Source organism: Mastomys coucha, unplaced genomic scaffold, assembly GCF_008632895.1.
Source record: "Mastomys coucha isolate ucsf_1 unplaced genomic scaffold, UCSF_Mcou_1 pScaffold21, whole genome shotgun sequence".
In the NCBI taxonomy this organism is placed as follows: domain Eukaryota; kingdom Metazoa; phylum Chordata; class Mammalia; order Rodentia; family Muridae; genus Mastomys; species Mastomys coucha.
Window position 1 is genome coordinate 50,243,018 of NW_022196904.1, and position 13,054 is coordinate 50,256,071.

Sequence of the window (13,054 nt, forward strand, 5' to 3'; positions counted from 1 at the left end):
TATGATATGAAGAGAAACTAGGGCGATGACACAAACAAGTATGATATGAAGAGAAAGATGCTTACAAAAAAGACACAAAACTATGGCATGAGAGAGAACATTCTGTATTTAATGCATAATTTATGTACAACTTAGTAATAAAACAGAGTAAATAGAAAACACATAGTATTTCATCTGACATCCATAATGACCAGTTTACAGACTTATTTATAAATACAATTATGAATAACAGATACTTAGCATGGAAACTAAAACAATGTACAGAAATGAGTAGCATGATGATTTAATAAATAAATAAATAAATACATACATAAATACATACATACATAAATATATGAGAGGACTGTTGACTAAAATTCCTGTCATTTTAATGGCCAAATTCAATAATCCTGCTAAGGCATTTAATCAAATATAGATTTGATATACCTAGCCAGTGTACCTCAAAGTAATTGAATTTTGACACATAACTATAAACCTATTATCTCAGCCCATAAACAGCTACACTTATAACAAGTATTTATAAATAAAATCCAATAAATGTACCAGAAAATCCCAAAACTTATGATACACTATAAAGTTAAAGCTTCATACAATACTGTTCTAACAGCATTTGGTATATTTCTATGATGTCATCACTCAGGTTAGTCTATGCTACACATTATTGAAACCCTTAGAAAAATTGAAAAATCAATTGGAAAAAATCTCTATAACTTCAAAAATATCATGAAATACACTTCATACTTATGAAAACACTGAGAAGATTCCAATGTCAATTCAATCATACAATTCTTATCCATGTAGTACTGTCTCCACTTCTTGGGTTAATGCAACAGCAGCAATGAGAAAATCTATGTAAAATAATTGTCTTCCAACCAACATTCTAGTCTCTATCCAATTAGCTGAGTTCTGTTATAATGATTCACAAAAGTGTTCATGCAACACCTTGAAATTTTCAGATCATTATAACGGCTGTAGAACCAATGGCTATTCAATTTGGTAACAACCTGAAAGAACACAGGAAGAAAACCAGAACTATTAATTCATTATCAAAGAGCACCATTTGTTCATTTTTATTATAAAAATATATATTTTTTTAAATGACATGATATTGTTATCTCATATATTCAAAATAATTTTACTTATAGAGGTAATATACAATATTAATATTTAGTGTTCTGATTTGGGCTGTCAGTTTTCTGTTTTGTTTAGTTATTTTAATTTTAATTGTATACAGTCCTTATCCTTGCTCCTTTGACAAAGAGAAGAACACTTTCAAGATATAACATTGTATCTTGACCCTATCTTTCCCCACTCATTATCCCTATGGATAATGGTCATTCTCTGACTTCTGGCTAAGGATATAAAGTGACTACCAGCATTATGCTCCTAATTCCATTCTCTCACCTAAAATTATGGAATGCCTATTAAACTTTGAAGACAAATAAATACTTATATTGCTTGGGTCAAATTTTTAGATATTTATTTTTATTATTTTAATTATGTGTCTTTGGATATGTATGGTACTCAAGGGTTACTTACCATGCATGAATGCTAGGAACTAAACTTGGGGACTTTGCACAAGCAGTACTAACTAAACTACTATCTCCAGAATTTGTTAATTTTGTGTTTGCTTTTTTAATTTTTTTTTTGTTTTTTTTAAAGAATTTCTTTTATGTATGGAACTACAATGTAGCTAGCTGTCTTCAGACATATCAGAAGAGGGCATCAGATCCAATTATAGCCTGTTGTGAGCCACCCAGCGATTGCTGTGAATTGAACTCAGGACCTTTGGAAGAGCAGTAAAAGATCTTAACCATTGAGCCATCTCCAGCCCTGCTAATGCATTTCTTTTACTAAGAAATAAGTGAAGTAGTTATTGGAATATGTAAAACAATTAACTAAAGGATAACATACATACATGTATAGAATCATTATTTTATTAAGATGAAAGGTCTGAAAGTATTGTTAGCTGGTACTTTTCAGGAAAGAAAAAAATGCTTCAATTACTGCAACTGCAGAGTTCAGGAATGAGGATGTGCATGTCTAGTCCCAGTGTATGAGATTGGAAGACAATGGTATAAGAAGTTTATGTTTACCCTTAACTACATATTGTATTTAATAGCCTACTATACCTCTCAAAAATTTATAAAATAAGCTGATTCAAACTACAGTTGTAGTTTCTCCATTTAACACTTGGGTTTGTATATGGGAAGCCCGAGTTCCATACCCATGACTAAAAAGAATTATTTAACTCAGAAAATTAGAATGTATAGAAATAATGTTTCAAATAGTATTACCATTTTTGACCTAATGGGGAAAAAAGTCAAATCCTTTCTTACCTTTAATTTTCAGGACTGTAAATTCCCAGCTGCTCTAAGCTTAGGACTAGTAAGTCATCATGAGCACCTGAAAAATAAAGTACCCGATACATACTATAATGTATATGAAAGAAATGAGTCTTGTCTTGAAAAAAGACAATTTATATTTAATACCAGACATTTCTATCCATTTTATATTTGTTATGTGAGCCCTCATAGGGCATAGGCTTTAGATCCTACAAATATGGATGTGGTTAGGTGCCTAAATGTAACTTAAGTCCTCTGAAAATGTAATGTATGTTGTTAATTTTGCTTTGACCCTAGCATCTTACTTGACATTCATGAGATTGTAGGCAGCAACTGGTAGATGGGAACAGACTTCAGGTCATCAATAAGTACAGTTGATGTGCTTAACATCTAAATTATCTTTTTAAACACTCCAAGTTTCTATTTAGATTATGTCACTATTTAAAATGTCCATGGGTACTATTAAAGGATATATATATATGAATGAATATCTACTAGAAATCCCTGAGGCAAATCGAACAAATACAATAAAGTAAGCACAATCCTATTATTTACTTATGTAAAAGTAATTGGAATGAGTGGAAAGTTGGTTCAGCCAGTTTCTGATCCTGAGTTATATTCTACGAAAAATGTTAATAGACAACTTACAACTCATCCTAAATGTAACATAACAAAACATTATTATGATATAGCATGCTTTAATCATAAACATAACTGCCACTATCAATATTTCCTCTTGAACCCTTTTTGTATTTACTATGTATGGTAGTTTGAACAGGAATTGTCACATAGACTCATGTTCAGTCCATAGAGAGTGACATTATTCAGAAGTGTGGCCTGTTTGCAGGGGCAGGTTTTGAGATATCCTATACTGAAATTCTCCACCATGGGACATGGTCTCACCTTGCTGCCTATTGATCAAGATGTACAATTCTCAGCTCCTCAAACACCATATCTGCCAGCACACTGACATGTTTCCTGTTATGACAAAAATGAACTAATTCTCAGAAACAGTAAGACAGCACCAATTAGTAATTTTCCTTTATAGGAATTGCCATGTTCATGATGTCTCCTTACGGCATTAAACCCTAGCTAAAACACTATACTTATACACGTGTCACTCAAAACAATCAGTTTTTACTTACCAGAAATTATATCTTCTCTTTTCTATTAGGTAACGCACTACTCTTTGCTGGTGCATAAGATTCTGAAGATTCTAACATTCTTCACAAATTGTTTGAAAAACCCCAAGGAGGCTAGGAATACAGAGTTGGATAGGCCATCTAGCATCACCATGGTGTTGACAAAGGCACTGGAACACATTGTCTTTTTAATATTTTCTTCTTGTTTTGATGCTTATTTGCAAATACTCTTATGAAGTACAACGGCAGGCAAATGTCATCTTCTTTCTGTTTACAAGTGTTAAAAGTTTAACATTCTTCCTGAACATGTTTTCTGTTTGCATAAACTGTTCATTCAAGATGGTCTCATGTGGCAATTTCCAAGCATATATTGTTTAACTGACTTGCACAAATCTTCAATTATTACTGTAAAATAACACATATCATGATACAAAAGTATTAACTTCCTGAATGACACAACATATAATCAGGAATTTCTTACCTATCTATTTAAGTATGAACTAAAATATGTGTATAAAAAGGCAACTTGTTCTTTTTAAATTGATAATACAACAACCAACTTCTATAGAATATTTCACTGTTAAATTACATTCACCTTAAGTTTCAATCCTTACGTTGTAGTCATATATCTGCTATTTGACTATCTTATAATCCAACAAAAATCAAGTTACATTTAAAAGTCACAATTGATGAAATCTTAGGACATAACTCTAAAATTGAAAAAAAAATGCTTATTCTTACAATTCCTTTTATGTTGTAGAAAGATGTTCAGTTTTTCTTTGTTTTCATGGTTTCTTTTGACACAAGGCCTAATGAGCCCAGGCTGTCCTCAAATTGAGTATGGAGCTGTGTCTAATCTTGACAGGTTCTGGGATAAATGTTACTCATTAATCTTGACTCTGATTTTAATTTCTATTGATTGCCTTTAATGGGATACAGGCTGCTTTTTCTTACAGTACACAAGATATTTACCTTTAATAATACTAGATGGAAAATATACAAAATTTTGAAACTGCATAAAGACATTTAAACACATATAAACATTTAGCAAAGATATAGGATATATATTTACCACAAAGTGAACTTAATCATAACATTTAGATTGCAGAATTAATTGAATTATAAATAAAATACTATCTTTATAATTTGTAAACCAGGAATACAAATCGTAATCCACAATATAAACATAATTAGAGAGTATATAATATATATATTATTGTAACTTAAATATGTGAATGCAATCATTGCAGGTAAAAGTAAAGAAATGTGTCAATGGTAAATCAAGTAATGAACAATGATTTCTAAAATTTTTCTAATTAATTTATAATTTATAAATACTTTTTCACAGTTCATCTATCTTGGAGATAAAAAGCACCTCATTTTTTCATGTAATTTTTTTCATGTAAACAGTATACAAAAACTGGCTTATTCTTCTCTACATGAGAAACTACTCATAAAATTTTATATTTAATACTTTAATAGTATTTATCTATTCCATTGTAAAAGAACTTACTGGTAAAATTTAATTGATGCTAGGTTACAATGAAATATTTACAGGCATATATTTTGTTAAGAATGCATATGTAAAAATGGAATTTTCACACTGACATACATATATGCATATATTACAGCATGTCTTGAGTACTGTCACGCAATATGACTATAATCTGTATTAACTCACTCACAAATTTAGAAGAAACTCTTCCAAGAGGTATCTCCTATAATGCCTAAAGAAAAATATTTAGATAATGGCCCTTCATTACTACAACCACAACCACATAAATATAATTTATGCCATTAGTAACAGTTTTGTGTGTCTAATAAGCCTTACACTAAGATTAATGAAGTTTTTCCAGGAGATGAGTAGTAAACGTTGAACTTAAAATACTCTTTCTCATTTCTTTGTTATTTATTAACAAGTAACAAACAAGATCGATCTAAAAAAAAAATCACTCAATAAATTTAAAAAAGCATAAAGTTTATAATGATGTATTTACAAAATTATACCCTGTGACACTCTATACATCTAGAAAGACTAGATGTTAAAATTTTGTCTTAGACTATTATTTACAAAGTTGTCTTGAATATTGTCATGCAACAAGGGAACACATACAACATTTTGTTATGTGTTCCAAGAGGTAGTACAAAATCTTCATGAATGTTGATTAAAATTTTTTTTTGCAAAAAAGCTTCAAATATGTAGCCTCATTAATTCTCAGAAAGCCAACTGAGTACTCAATGCATCATTTTTTTTTGAAATGTACAACTCAAATGACAAAATAGTCAACTATTCTGAGAGTAAAGTAAATATACGGTGTTCATAAATTATTTGTCTGGGATGCAAACAAATATTAAAAATTCTGAGCTCCATGATCCCCTTCATAAACTCTCAATGTGTCATCTTCATTGTAAAAGACAATAGGATTTGCAATATATTTATAAATTTAAAAATTGTGAGTCTCAATACTTCTACAATTACTAGATGCTTGGTATAAAAGTCTTACTAATTAGAAAGTCCCATTTTGCCATGTATCAGCTGATTACAAAGTATATAATTCTGATATATCTTGATAATTTGGAAAAATAAATTACATCACACATTTTAGTGATTAGAAAAATAAAAAGAAACTTCATGCCATTTATATAGCATACATACTTTTCAGAAAATAGTGACACTGTAATTCTTCTACTTGAATTATACTCAGAAATATCTATCTTGATGCCATTAAAATATACAGACACTATATATATACATATAATACATGTAATATATATATGTCTATATAACTACATATATACATATAATACATGTAATATATGTATCTATTCATATATATATTATATATGTATGGTAAGAGATGTCTTAACACAATGCTCAGGTAATTTAGCTTTTACTGTCACACTACCACAATGAGCCTTACATAAAAGTCAAGTAACATTTAACAGCAAAAATAAACTTGTCTTTTTATACAGAACACTTAAAAACCTGAAAATTGGCCAACTGCTTTAAACACGGCTATCCATAATCACAAGAAATATAATGTTTTAACAAAGTTTCCATTAGGCACAGGGGGGGTATTTAAACAAAGTCACTACATAGAATTGAAACACTATACTTATTCTTAGTAGAACATAATTTACCATACAAAAGCATTTATCTTAAATATTTAAATAAAATGTATTCAGAAAATATTATCAGGGATTCTGCCTATGGGCAAAAGTAGCTGTATTAAAACATAACAAAACCAAGGCCAAGTAAATCTCATCATATAATTAAATACAAGATACATTTTGATACTTATATTATTAAAAGACTCATTAAACATAGAGTGATGCCATGTGGTTATGGTAGTTGAAGATACTTTTGTTTCTACAAAGATAGGACTGTTATATTTCAATTGTCAAATGTTGTGTCTGATTTAAAAAATAAATATAGGCAGAAACAAGCTGAGTTAGACTAATAAATGGGCTTGACTAAATTTGCAATTTCAAAGTATGATCCAGCAATTCCAATTTAAAAATGATTTTTTTCATCTGTTTAGCAGTTCCTACTTAATCATTAATGACAAAAATTTTGCTGAATCATACTACTTAATAATCCATATAATATATTCTGTTGACAACCAAAGTTCTAATCTCAGTATACAATTCTAATTTAAAATAAAAATTTTCTGTGATATAAATAACTGTGTATTTGTATATAAATAAATCTGAAAACAATGTGTGACCAGAAATTTCTTATTCAATTTAAATTCTTTTGTACCTTTTAGACATGCATTAGCATATTAAAGTTGTAGTGTGCTAACACTGGATTAACTCACAATATTTAATAACCTCTCATTGGTGTAAAACTATGTGAAGTTGCCATAGATCACCTCTTTCAAGTGGTCTTATGTCATAAATTATCTTTACTTGCCATAAAACAGTAGTCTAGAAATCCCTGAACAAGCATTCTAGTAATTTTGTAATTTGTTTGTCCAGAAATTTCATTATCTTCAAGTATCTTGCAAAAGATAATCCATTATTTTTCTTCACAAGATTTAAATAACATGGTATAATATTGGGTATGTAGGTCAATGTTATGCTATATGGTGGTAGATGTCATAACAGGATGTCTTTTGTAATTCTATAATGATAAAAAATTTTTCTCATATAAATTTTAGCATAAGATTCTCTGAAGAACCAAGAATGCTATTTATAAAGCAGTCTGAACAAAATTCCATCATAACAATGGTAAAAGAAAATTGTTCCTTGAAAGGAAAGCCACATTATTCTATGGGAATTCTTTTATTTCTTCAGATCAAGAAAATGCCAGACCTGTCTCTTTTTTTCTTGCTCTCTTGGGCTCTTGTTCCCTTACTCCTCCCTTCCCTTCTCTACACATGCTCATGGTCTGTCTGACCTTTATTTCTCTCCTCCCCTCCCTTCTTTTTTCTCTCTTCCTCTTGTCTTTCTCTTCCTCTACTACCCTTTTAACTCTCCTCTTTATGCCCTGAACAAACTCTATTTTATACTAAAAGAAAAAAAAAAAGGAAAGAAAATGCCACACCATAAAACTAGAATGACTTCTCAAATGTACTTAAAAATAATGATTCCTTTCTATTTATATGTATTGCACATTATAGCCCCTTAAACATTTAACACTATCCTTAACTAGTCAAACATGAATGTAACATTGACATGTCTTCCATAATTTTATAAAATCATTTTACCAAGTGTGTTATAGAAATTTCCCTTGTGATTAGTTATTTTATAAAGTCATTCAATTAAAAACACCTTAAAATAACACATAGGTCAAAATCTAACTGATTTTTACTAATTAACCAAAACATGAAGTCCAATAAAATTCTTTCTAGTTTATCCCTGAACCATGTAAGATAGTTTAATCATCATTTCCCATGTTTTAAATAAATTATGCCAATAAGGTTACCATATATTTAAAATAAAGTTATATCACAGCAATAAATTTGCCATAATCCATAGATTTAAAATTGTTTTAAAATTATGTAGGAAAATAAGTCTGTCTGTTGTATATGCATGTAGATATGCAAAGATCCTGAAGTATTACAAAGGCAGAGGTATACCTCACAATAAGCAATCACCATAGTAGTACCTAATCTACAAAGCTCAGGAAAACTCACATTTCAGAGGAACAAAATCAAACTGACATAGAAATGACTATCCTCACACAGCCCAACCAAGTGTTTGAAAATAGGAATACTAAGTGATCTCACTAGCAAAAAAATTAAACAATATTTGCCAAATACTTCTCATATTTATTATTGGCAATCACAAATTCACTACTCCAGCAATGCTTTATGAGAGTAAAGATAATCTCTCTAGATTATCCTCATTATTTGGGAAAAACATAAAATTCCTATCTTATACAAAAAAAAAAAAATCAATGAATGTATTAGTAACAATACAGTGAAAATGACTAGGAACATGCTCAGGAAACTATCACAAAGGGTACATTTTGGGTAACTGAGAGATACACTAGCTTCCAAGTTCTTTATTTCTAGAATTTATTATGTGGAAAGTGAGGTGAAAGCTATGGTGTTAGATACACAGAGGCACTTTATAAAACTAAAATAAAATAGGTTTAAAACTAATTTTGCTATATTGGAAAAATCTACAGCTCCAGTCTCCTTGAAAAAAATCTTGTATCATATTCCAAGAACTTAAGTTCTGTTACCTAAGTCCTTAAACTGACACTTTGGCTAGACTTCAGAGTAATCATTTTGAGCGTCATTTCATCATGCTCAGTAAACACAGCTCATCATAAATCCAGCCAAAGTCCTCCAGAAGGTACTTTTAAAAACTGTAAAAATGGAAAATGGTATATAGTTTACATGACTTTGAGAGGCCTGTGTTAGAAAAAAAACCTCAAGACTTAGGGGAACACTTCCATGACAGAGCTCTTGCTTCACATAAAACTCTGGGCTAGATTAACACCTTAAAAATAATATAGCCTGGCCTGGTAAAGCCTGCAGTTAGTTATCTAATAAGGTAAACAGAAGGTATGTCCTTCTTTGGAGTACAGCCAGAGGGGGCACCCAGACACACACTAATTAATGAGTGAATGAAAGAATGAATAAATAGAAAGTGTGTGCGAACCAATACGAAGAGCACTTGCAACGCCAAGGCAGGAATAATAAGGCAGGAATATTATGAATTGGATACCAGTGTGGCTGAGTTACATAAGACCCAGTCTCAAAAGGCAAAGCAAACAAACAAAAAACCCAGACAAAGCAAAACAATGAACCCAACAAAAAGATTCACATAGCCTGACTGATCAGTTTGACCCTAAGAAAGAAACTATATTCAATGCCCTCAGCCAATGAAACAAAGCCAGCAATCTACTCTGAGGTATTTTTACCTACCTTGAAAGGGATTCATTACCCACCATTATGTCTAACTGAATATTTTGATAATTACAACAACTTTTAAAATATGCTCTTAACAAATCACTATTTTAAAAAGATATGAATATCATTAATTATGCAGCAGTGTTGCATGCCCTTAATCCCACCTTTCTGTAATTTTCACTGTCATTTTTAATCTACCACAGATACCCTAACAACAATAATCCACAACTCTAGTGTCAGGACGACTGCTCTGCAAGGAAACATACATATTCCCCTATCTGACAACCGAAGTTTAATCCCAAGAACCAATTCCTCTTTTTGCTTCTTAACTACCTTCTTAACCATCTTAACATGTGGTTCTCTAACACTCCCTAATTAACTTTCTTTGCTTATCAGATGGATCCTTGGGCAATAGAAGATTGATTCTAGTTTCCACCACTTTTCTCGTTTAAGTAACAATATCACATTTCAGCCTGTAAAGACTCTCCACTCAAATAAAATTGATGGAATTTGTTTTACCCTTTAACTGAACATAACTAAAATATTCCACCAACACACTGTAAATGTCAGTGACAAGATAAAAAGAGCACAGCAGAGATACAGGCAACTACGGAAGCCCTGTGAGGTCTGCCAGCTAAAGAACCAGAATACGGAGCAGCTGCCACTCAGTCATTAGTTCTTAGTATTCTATACCAAGAATGTACATGATAACTAAAATTTATTTTCTAAAATAAAAAAAAATCTAAAATAAGGAAGAACTGCTACATTTATTCAGTTAATAATTCTAGAGTGACACTTGTTAATCAAATGTAGCCACCAAAAGAACAGGTTCTTGACATACTCACCACATTCCGCAACGTACATGCTCCATAAACATTACCCTTTTCTCCTAATTGATATCACTTACAAATCTTGAAAGGTGCTTTCCATCTTTTTCATGAGTTGGGAATGCCATTTTATAAGTACCCATGTCACCAGGCCTTTTAAAATCCAAGGACATTTCATTTTTGCTTTCAACAAATACAAAATGAAAAAAAAACCCACAAATTACTTTTAAATATTTATATAAAAGTTATTACAGAAAACAGGAAATTGAAACACTCCATTTCTTCTGAGTATACAATGTTATCACTTCAAACATGATTATTTGCTTTCATTTTCTAAGTGAGCCTGGAAACTAACAATCTCATCATAGCATCCCAAGTGCTGTTATTACAAGTATGTACCACTATGAACATCTAAGAAAATTTTCTATTTTGAACAATAAGCAATATAATATATAGTGAAGCACTTTGACTAGATTTCAGAGTCACTGTAAGCTCAATTTTTGAAATCATTATATTCAGACAAGGTCCTATGTCATCATAAATCTAGTCAAGGTCTCCATAAACTGTTCTTATTTTTCAACAAAAGATTACATTACCTTGGATGGGTTATATTTCTGTCTTAAACTGTGGCTATTGGGATGTACAGCTTTGTTATACTACAGAGCGGTAGCCAAGTCATGAAACTTCATTACATCCACTGAAAATTTCTTTCTTCAAGTCATGAACTAAATTGACAGGACATCACATGAGACTAAAATAACATGAAAACAGATATATTTCAGAATTGGATACTGTTCTACAAAAAGCATGCTTTAATACATTTTATAAAATTCAGATTCGGAGATGGCACATATAAAGAAAAAGAATGAACAGTTTCTTTGAATGGTGATAAAAGAACTAAGAAGCAATTTCAAATCTGACTGTATGAACCTGTTTAAATCACTAGATAACAGAAGCAAGTTTGTGACAAGTATTTCATTGTATCTTATAACTTTTACTTTTACCTTATAACTTTTGTAATTCACTTTCCACCACCAATATCCTATTATATATAACAGTCTCTAGGAAAACAGTTTCCAATACATAAACAGACAATCTTTCAAAAATTAAGCTATAATAATTAATGACTAAAAAGTTAAAAATGTGTATTTTTCCAAATAATCATCAAAATTAGGATGTTCAGACAGGGTTTCATTATATAGCCTTGAAAATTACTACTGACCTCCTTGCCTCCATTTCCAGTATGCACCAATGCAATTGGTTTGTTCCTTTGGAATCAAATACACCTTCACATATGCTTGGCTGTACTATCTTACATACTCAAACTCATTGATTTTTTTCAATGTGTGTTTGTGTCTTACTGTTTCTATAATAAACCTATTCATGCTCTGCTAAAGAAATATAAATGATGTCAGTCAAGGTATTTAAGGATTCAGAATAATTATGCATACTAAGAAATCAGAGAGCTAAAATCCTACTGTTTTAGGAAACATATGCTCATCTATATATTAGAATTAGGATTGAGTAGGGTATGATAAAATTATCTGTAATACTAGAACTTAGTATGTTGGGGCAGAGGATGAGAATACAGTCATCTTTACCCATAAGAGAAATTTGAATTCAGCCTAGGTTATATGAGACCTTGTATCAAATTACCCTAAAACAGAGACTGAAAGATGTCTAATCAAAAGGTGTTCCATAGACATTTACAGACTGGCATGTTGATCCATATTCTAACTTGTAAAAAATCTTAAGACAAATATTTTCAATAGTCTGTAATACATAGTTCAGAATTGTATTTACACTAGCCAAATAATGTTCATCTTACAACTTACCTCTGAGGGGTCACTTTTAGTTCAGGAATGAAGACCATAGATTTTCTTCAAATGTGTAGTCATCACTCACATCCAAATCTCAAAGCCTTCTGTTTACCCACCTCCAGAACATGGGAGGGGGAGTAAATTAGCAACTCCTAGACAGGACAGAAGCTGTGCAAACCATCAGCAATGATACTGACATGAATACTGGAAATTTCATAAGGTCCCACACAGATGAACTATCATTGACTTCTGAAAATGAGTCTTCTTCAGGGAAGACATTTTATAATGTATTTAATACCAAGTAATGAACCAAAAACAAATCTACAAACAAAAAGCAAAATGGACCCAGTACATGGTGAATGTCTGTGTGTGTGTGTGTGTGTGTGTGTGTGTGTGTGTGCACGCACAAACGCGCACACACAGGCACACACATACATGGTATGTCTGTGTATGGATGGATGTATATTTGTAAACATAATTATAAACTGTTAATAGAGCCTGTTTGGAGGGTTGGAAAATACCTTGTATTCCATGTTTTAATTCATGAGCAAT

At 31.0% G+C, this 13,054-nt stretch overlaps 1 long non-coding RNA gene and 2 other non-coding genes across 3 annotated transcripts in view; all 3 read right to left on the reverse strand.

Annotated features, from left to right (window-relative positions):
* LOC116102319 overlaps positions 1–3,460 on the reverse strand; it is a 29,346-nt gene extending 25,886 nt beyond the window's left edge. Inside the window, exons 1-3 of the long non-coding RNA XR_004123075.1 lie at positions 3,249–3,460; positions 2,340–2,406; positions 742–1,004 (exon numbers count right to left, since the gene is read on the reverse strand). This is a non-coding gene — a long non-coding RNA (uncharacterized LOC116102319). The remainder of the gene's footprint in view (positions 1–741; positions 1,005–2,339; positions 2,407–3,248) is intronic.
* Positions 3,461–9,209: 5,749 nt separating this feature from the next.
* Positions 9,210–9,276, reverse strand: LOC116104392. Its single transcript, XR_004123884.1, has one exon. It is a non-coding gene; the product is annotated as a small nucleolar RNA SNORD64 (small nucleolar RNA).
* Positions 9,277–11,154: 1,878 nt separating this feature from the next.
* Positions 11,155–11,226, reverse strand: LOC116104400. The gene has a single exon (XR_004123892.1). It is a non-coding gene; the product is annotated as a small nucleolar RNA SNORD107 (small nucleolar RNA).
* Between the last annotated feature and the right edge of the window lie 1,828 nt (positions 11,227–13,054).